This window comes from Ursus maritimus, unplaced genomic scaffold (genome assembly GCF_017311325.1).
Source record: "Ursus maritimus isolate PB19 unplaced genomic scaffold, ASM1731132v1 scaffold_24, whole genome shotgun sequence".
Lineage (NCBI taxonomy): Eukaryota > Metazoa > Chordata > Mammalia > Carnivora > Ursidae > Ursus > Ursus maritimus.
This window is the reverse complement of record NW_024424897.1, coordinates 13,447,603-13,455,951: the sequence shown is the minus strand read 5'-3', so window position 1 is coordinate 13,455,951 and position 8,349 is coordinate 13,447,603. Positions and strand designations below refer to the sequence as shown.

The 8,349-nt window shown below is 43.2% G+C and overlaps 1 long non-coding RNA gene across 1 annotated transcript in view; it reads left to right on the top strand.

The window, feature by feature from the left end:
- LOC103665662 overlaps positions 1 to 8,128 on the top strand; it is a 13,570-nt gene extending 5,442 nt beyond the window's left edge. Inside the window, exon 3 of the long non-coding RNA XR_569334.2 lies at positions 8,070 to 8,128. This is a non-coding gene — a long non-coding RNA (uncharacterized LOC103665662). The remainder of the gene's footprint in view (positions 1 to 8,069) is intronic.
- Positions 8,129 to 8,349: the final 221 nt, after the last annotated feature.

The following is an 8,349-nucleotide window of genomic DNA, read 5'->3' as shown; positions in this document are numbered from 1 at the left end:
TTTTTTTTTTTTAATTGATCTATGGTTGTTTATATATTCTGGATATGAGCCCTTTTTTATATGTGTTGCAAGTATCTCTTTCCACTTGTGCCTTGCCTCTGTGCTTTTTTAATGATATCTTTATTTTTTTATTTTTTATTTTTTTAAAAGATTTTATTCATTTATTTGACAGAGGGAGAGAGACAGCCAGTGAGAGAGGGAACACAAGCAGGGGGAGTGGGAGAGGAAGAAGCAGGCTCCCAGCGGAGGAGGGGGCCGGATGTGGGGCTTGATCCCAGGACCCTGGGATCACGCCCTGAGCCAAAGGCAGACGCTCAATGACTGAGCCACCCAGGCACCCCTTTAATGATATCTTTAAATGTACATAAATTTTAAGGGCACCTGGGTGGCTTAGTCGTTAAGCGTCTGCCTTCGGCTCAGGTCATGATCCCAGCCCCACATCAAGTCCCCTGCTTCCTGGGGAGCCTGCTTTTCCCTCTCACTCTACCCTGCACCCCCCACTCATGCTCTCTCACAAATAAATAAATAAAATCTTAAATATATATATTAAAATGTACATAAATTCTTAATTTTAATGTAGTTAAATTTAGTGTTTTCCTTTTGGTTAGTGTTTTTCTGTGTCCTGTTTAAGAAGTCCTTTTTACCCTTGAGTTGTAAGAGAGTTTTGGGGATTATCTTTTTTTTTTTTTTAAGATTTTATTTATTTATTTGACAGAGAGAGACACACCGAGAGAGGGAACACAAGCATGGGGGGTGGGAGAGGGAGAAGCAGGCTCCCCGCTGAGCAGGGAGCCTGATGTGGGGCTTGATCCCAGGACCTTGGGCTTAACGGCTGAGCCACCCGGGCGCCCCTTGGGATTATCTTCTGGTTCTGAATTATCTCATATGGTAGCCACTTGTGGCTATTGAAATGAGACTTACTTGAAATGAAATAAAATGAAAAAAAAAATCAGTCTCTTGGTTCTCTAACAACCTGCCCTGTTGAACTTCTTGGTGGAGCTGGTGCCCTTCTAACCAGCACGTTGCTTGTGGCCTGGTAAATCGTGGGTCTTGTGAGCCTTTCTGGGAAACACAACAAACCTCTGGTGAGTCTTGCTGTTCAGTGTTCCTGCCGCCCGAAATCTTTTGATTCACTTCACCTTTTAACATGGCAATTCTGGATCCTTAACGGAACATTACATCCTCTCTCAAGTCAACAGACTCCTCTTTATCCAATTTTATATTCTGGCTCCTTTGACCAAGCACTCTCGGAATGCAGTCCCTGGCTGCTGCCAGTGTCACTGGTGAGGTCTTGCCCCCCTTTTGTGGGTATGGCCCCTTCGCATGTCTCTGGCCAGCATAGGCTGTGTTCAGCTGGTTACAGTCAAAGCGGCCGAGCGGCGGCGATTCTCAGGGGGCGGTGCTGTTCGCAGGGTGGGGTTCCAGCAAGTAGGAGCGCTAGCTCTTCCCGGGAGGTGTGGGGATGACGGGCCACTTCGGCAGGATCAGAACGTTCACACGAGTCTAGAGAGTCAAAATCTTCAGAGCCATCGTCTGTTGGTCTCTATCCCCTCTCGAGTCCTGACATAACAGACTTGGCCTTCGTTGGGTGTTTAACGATCTCTGGCTTGGTCCTTAGCTTTCTCTGCCTCGCCCCGGCAGTGAGAGTTTCTTACGTGCAGCCGAGGGGGCTGGTTTTCACACCTGGCTTTGCACTGCCTGTTACCCTCCACCGTTCATTGTTTTCTTGTAGAACATTCACGATGCTTATCAGTCAGCATCCAAATCTGTGTTCTCTGTAGCAGCTATCTCCTCCAAAGTCCCAAGGGCCCGATTGACACCTGCTAGGGCTTTCGCTTCACCTGGACACACTTCTCCTCACGTACCAATAGGAAGGCCGTGAGCAACAGAACCAGCATCTTGTGCCAAGGGCTGTCTTGAGACCCACCGACTTCACACCAGTGATGGGGACCTCCTCACTAGCCTGTTCCAAATCCGTCTTGTCGCCTGCTCTCGCAAACTACTGGCGTCAGCTGTCATGGGTTAGATTCTCCGGAGGCAGAGCCAGAGACAGAGTGTGGGGTGCGAGATGTTCATAGGTATCGATACTTGTGGAAGGAAGGGGAGGCAGCAAGACCAGGCAGAGGAAGCAGGCAGAAGAGTGATGCCAGCCCAACAAAGCTTCAGTCGCTAATGTGGCAGCATTGCCTTCAGTGCCAAGGGCTTTGGCGTGTCCCACATGAGGTCGTAATGGCGCTTTTATGTGCCTGTCTCCTTCGGTCACTGGATGTGTGCTGCTCTGGGGCCCGGGTGCCCTCAGGCAAGCGGCCGTGCAGCTGAGGCAGGTCCTGAAGGAGCTGGAAGCTGGAGGCTGTGTGTGGACCACATCTGAGCAGAAAGTTCCTTCCTGAGGGCATCTAGGTGACATTTCCATGGCTGCCACACATCATGTACTCCAATTTATTAAGACTTTCCTTTATTTCTTTCAACAATGGTTGGTTTTTCACAGAGGTCTGGCATATGTTTCATCAGATCTATTCCTATGTATGCAGTATAATTTGACACTGTGGTATCTTTTTATTTTATTTTTAAAAATTTTATTTATTGATTTATTTGAGAGAGAGAGCACGCATGTGCAAGAGGGAGCATGTGGGGGGCGGGTAGGGACAGAGGGAGTGGGAGAAGCAGGCTCCCCACTGAGTAGGGAGCCCGATGCAGGGCTCAATCCCAGGACCCCAGGATCATGACCTGAGCTGAAGGCAGACACTTCACGGACTGAGCCCCCCAGGTGCCTCCTGTGATATCTTTTTAAGCTTTATATGGTTCACCGGATTATTGCTTTAAATAGTATATGCTATTATGTAGAAATACATTTTAATATTGATATTAGCAACCTTCCTAAACTCACTTATTATTTCTGATTATGTATTTGTGGGTTTTCTGCATACATAATCAGGTCATCTTGTGAAAAAAGATAGTTCTTCCTTTTCAGAGTTACACCATTTACTTTTTTCTTGTACTACTTACTGCACTGGCTTGGTCCTTCATGATGATGCTGGACAGGAGTGCTCAAAGCAGGGACGCCTGGCTGGCTCAGTCAGTGCAGCGTGTCACTCTTGATCTCGGGGTTGTGAGTTCAAGTGCCACGTTTCGTGTAGAGCATACTTAAAAAAAATTGGGGGCTCCTGGGTGGCTCAGTCAGTTAAGCGACTGTCTTTGGCTCAGGTCATGATCCCAGGGTCCTGGGATGGAGCCCCGTGTCTGGCTCCCTGCTCAGTGGGGAGCCTGCTTCTCCCTCTGCCTGCTGCTCCCCCTGCTCGTGCTCTCTCTCTCCCCCCTCCTCTCTGTCAAATAAATAAATAAAATCTAAAAAAAAATCTATTTTTACATCTATTAAGGTGATCATAAAATTCTTCCCTTTTAGTCCAGTAATATGGTGAATTACACTGGACGATTTTGGACATGGTAAGCCAACTAACATTCCTACAATACACCCACGTTGACTAGCCGGTATTATCTTTATATATTGCTGGATTCGCTTTGCTGATTGTTCGGGAGTTTTGCATCAAAGTTTATGCGTGAGATTAGCCTATTTTCCTTTTTTTTTTTTTTTTTTTGGTCTTTTTTGGTCTTTTTTAGTTTTTGGTATCAAGGTTTTGTTGGCCTCAGAATGAGTTAAGGATTATTTTCTTTTCTTTTCCTATTCTCTGAAGGAGTTTGTCTAAGATTGGTGCCATTTCTTTCTTTCCTTTTTTTTTTTTTAAGATTTTTTTTTTTTTAATTTAAAAGTCATCTCTGTACCCAATGTGGGGCTCAAACTCACAACCCTGAGATCAAGTGTCACATCCTCTACGGACTGACTGAGCCAGCCAGGCGCCCCTGAAGATTTTAAATTATAGGCTTAATTTTAAACAGTAGATATAGGACTATTCAGCTTTTATGTGTCTTACTGTGCCAGTTTGGTAAACTGTGTTTTTAAGTAATTTGTCCATTTTAATCAAATTTTTAGACTTATTGGCATAAAGCTGCTCAGTATTGTCTCATTATCTTTTTAATGATTAAAAAATCTGTGGAAAAGTTCCTTTTTAAATTTCTTGGCATTATTTGTGCTTTTTAAAATTAGTCTCACCAGGGGTTTATTACTTTTATTAGTCTTCCCAAAGAATTAACTTTTGACTATGTTTCCATTTATTTGCACTTTCATTGTGTCTAATTAGCTGTTTTTTCTAATTTCTCACAAAAAATCCTGCTTATTCTTGTCTTACTATTACATGCATTAAAAAAATATAACTTTCCACGTTAGCATAGCTTTCACTACATCTTTAGGATGTAGTATTTTAAAAACCTTTCAGTTTAAGATACTTTCTAATTCCCACTGTGATTTTTTAAAAATCTACAAGTTACTCAGGAGCATACAGTTTTCAAACATGTAGGGTTTTTTTTTTTTTTTACTTACCTTTTTTCTTCTCATTTTCTAGCTTAATTGCATCATTGTCTGAGAATGTACTCTGTATAATTTAGAGCATTTGAAATTTGTTGAGACTTGCTATATTGCCTGGCATTTTCATAAACATTCCATGTTCACTTAAAAAGGATTTGCGATCTGCAGTTGCGAGTACAGTATTCTATATATATCTGTTAGGTGAAGTTTGCTTACCCAGTTGTCCAAATCTATTTCTTACTACTTCTGATCTCTGTGTTCTAACAGTTGCTTATACACCGATCTTCTGCTAGAATTGTAGCTTTGTCTCTATTTTCTTGCAATTCTGTCCATGCTTTTGCTTTATATATTTTGAGGATACGTGTATTGGGCTCACAGAAATTTACAATTGGTATATATTTTCTTGGTGAATTAACCATATCACCATTATGAGTTGTCCCTCAGAAAGATTTCTAGTAATGCTTTTTTAAAAATTTTTTTATTTTTAAAGATTTTACTTATTTATTTGACAGAGAGAGGCAGCGAGAGAGGGAACACAAGCAGGGGGAGTGGGAGAGGGAGAAGCAGGCTTCCCGCTAAGCAGGGAGCCTGATGCGGGGCTGGATCCCAGAACGCTGGGATCGTGACCTGAGCCGAAGGCAGACACTTAACGACTGAGCCACCAAGGAGTCCCTCTAGTAATGCTTTCTTTCCATAAAGCCTACTTTCCTTTGGTTAGTTTTTGCATGGTTTGTCTTTTTAAATTTGTTTTTATTTTATTTATTTATTTAAAAAGATTCTATTTATTTATTTGAGAGAGAAAGAGAGAACAAGCTGGTGGAGGGGAGAGGCAGAAGCAGACTCCCCGCTGAGCAGGGAGCCCGATGTGGGGCTTGATTCCAGGACCCTGGGATCATGACCTGAGCCGAAGGCAGCAGCTTAACAGACTGAGCCACCCAGGTGCCCCTTAAATTTGTTTTTATTTAGAAAGAAATCATCATGCAGACTCTCGGCTGAGTGCAGAGCCTGACACACAGGACTCAAACCCAGGACCTTGAGATCATGACTTGAGCTGAAGTCAAGTCAGCTGCTGAATCAAATGAGCCTCCCAGGGCACCCTGGATTTACTATTTATTTTTTTACTCCAAATCACCTCTCACTTTTCTCTCTCCATATTTATTTGTAAAGATTTATTTATTTTAGAGAAAGGAGGGAGGGGCAGAGGGAGAGGGAGTCTTAAGCAGACTCTTTGGTGCGTGTGGAGCCCAGCTTGCGGCTTGATCTCCCAACCCTGAGACCATGACCTGAGCTGAAATCTAGAATTGGATGCTTAATAGACTGAGCCACCCAGGGACCCCTCCCACATCTCTATTTTAAGTGACAGACATCCTAGTTGAGCACTCACTGGTCAAATCAAAAGACAGTAAACTATTTTTTTTAAATGAAGTTTTTAATTTTAATTTCAGTATAATTAACATGCAATGTTATATTAGTTCCGGGTGTACGATATAGTGATTCAACAATCCTATACGTCATTCAGTGCTCATCACGTTAAATGTGCTCTTAATCCGCATCACCTTATTTCCCACATCCCCCCCACTCTGGTAACCGTCAGCATGTTCTCTATAGTTCCATCTCTTCTTTATACATTTATCTATTGGCGGACACTTGGGCTGCTTCATCATTTGACTGTGGTAAATGACGCTGCAATAAACATGTCCCTTTGAATTAGTGTTCTTGTAATTTTTGAGTAAATACCCAGTAGTGCAATTTTTTTGAGGAACTTCAATACTGTTTTCCACAGTGGCTGCACCAGTTTGCATTCCCACCAACAGTGCACGAGGGTTCCTTTTTCTCCATATCCTCCCCAGCACTTGTTGTTTCTGGTGTCTTATTTTTTTTTTAATTTTATTTTAGTCATTCACAGGTGTGAGGTAGTATCTTACTGCGGTCTGATCGGCATTTTCCTGATGATGAGTGATGTTGAGCACCTTCTCATGTCTCTTGGCCACCTCTGTGTCTTCTTTGGAGAAACATCTGTTCCTATCTTCTGCCCATTTGTCTTTTAAGATTTATTTATTAGAGAGAGAGAGAGTGGGAGGAGGGGTAGAAGGAGAGGGAGAGGGGAAGAACCTCAAGCAGACTTTCTGCAAAGCTTGGAGCCCAATGTGGGAACTTGATCCCACAATCCTGAGACCATGACCTGAGCCCAAATCAAGAGTCAGGTGCTTAACCGACCAAGCCACCCAGGGGCCCCACTTCTGCCCGTTTTTAAATTGAATGTTTTAAATTGAATGTTGTGTTTTTTTGGTATTGAGTTGTATCAGTTCTTTATAAGTTTTAGATACTATCCCTATACTGGATATGTCATTTGCAAATATTTTCGCCTCTTCAGTAGGTTGTCTTTTAGCTTTGTTGATTGTTTCCTTTGCTGTGCAGAAGATTTTAATTTTGATATCGTCCCAATAGTTTATTTTTGCTTTTATTTCCCTTGCATCAGGAGACATATCAGAAAAATGTTGCTATGGCTGATGTCAGAGAGATTCCTGCTTGTGCTCTTTTCTAGGACTTTCAAAGTTTCAGAATAGGTAGGAAATTCTTGCTAGATTAGGTGGGAAGAGAAAGAAGGAAATTCATGAAAGAGAAAGGAGAGGGGGAGGATGAAGGAAGACTTGGGTGGTATAGAGATGGAGGAGGTGGAAAAGTAGGAGGAAGAAAAGGAGAAGGAAAAAGTGAAAACAGGGAACAACATGAAAGGGAACTCTTTGTGGTTTTACCAAAGCCTTATAGCCATTCTCCCGCGACCCACCGTTTCTGCTTCTTTAGCAAAACAAGCTAAAATGTCTTTCCTATTGTCCTTTCTTTTTCTTTTAAAGATTTTATTTATTTATTCGACAGAGATAGAGACAGCCAGCGAGAGAGGGAACACAAGCAGGGGGAGTGGGAGAGGAAGAAGCAGGCTCATAGCGGAGGAGCCTGACGTGGGGCTCGATCCCAGAACACCGGGATCACGCCCTGAGCCGAAGGCAGATGCTTAACTGCTGTGCCACCCAGGCGCCCCCCCTATTGTCCTTTCTTTGTCAACCATTCACTAATTTTCATGATTGGTTGTGGAAAAGGGAATTCATTCACCCAACAAGTAGTTATTAAGTACTTACTGTATGCTAAGTCTTGTTGTGGGCACTAAGGATAAACATACAAATGAACAAAACATAGGTAAATCCTTGCCTTCATTGAACTTGCACACGAGCGGGCTATAGGAACTGCGGTGTAGACATTAAGATGCTAGATGTTACAGCAAATAGAGAACTTGTCAGTGGATTACTGTCATAAAGCTCTATTGTCTGTTCAGCTTAGTGTTGGATGCATTTTTTTTTTTTTTTTTAGGGAGTGCGAGAGTGTGAGTAAGCAAGGAAGGGGTAGGGGCAGAGGGAGAGGGATAGGGAGAATCTTTTTATTTTATTTATTTTTATAAGATTTTATTTATTTGAGAGAGAGAAATAGAGACAGTGAGCGAGTGGGGGAAGGGGCAGAGGGAGAAGCAGACACCCTGCTCATATCCCTGAACCCTGGAATCATGACCTGAGCTGAAGGCAGATGCTTAACCAACTGAGCCACCCAGGTGCCCCCTTTTTATATTATTTTAAAAAATATTTTATTTATTTGACAGAGAGAGCGCACACACAAGAAGACAGAGCGGCAGGCAAAGGAGGAGGGAGAAGTAGACTCCCCGCTGAGCATGGAGCCCAACACGGGGCTGGATCCCAGGACCCTGAGATCATGACCTGAGTTGAAACCAAGCGTCGGACGCTTACCCGACTGAGGCACCCAGGTGCCCCATGATGCATGTGCGTTTGATCAGGCAGATTTCCACAGTCATACTTTTGCTCTGATTCCATCTGTAAGAAGTCGTCGCAGGGCTGCAGCCAGCTTCAAGGACACGGCTGGGG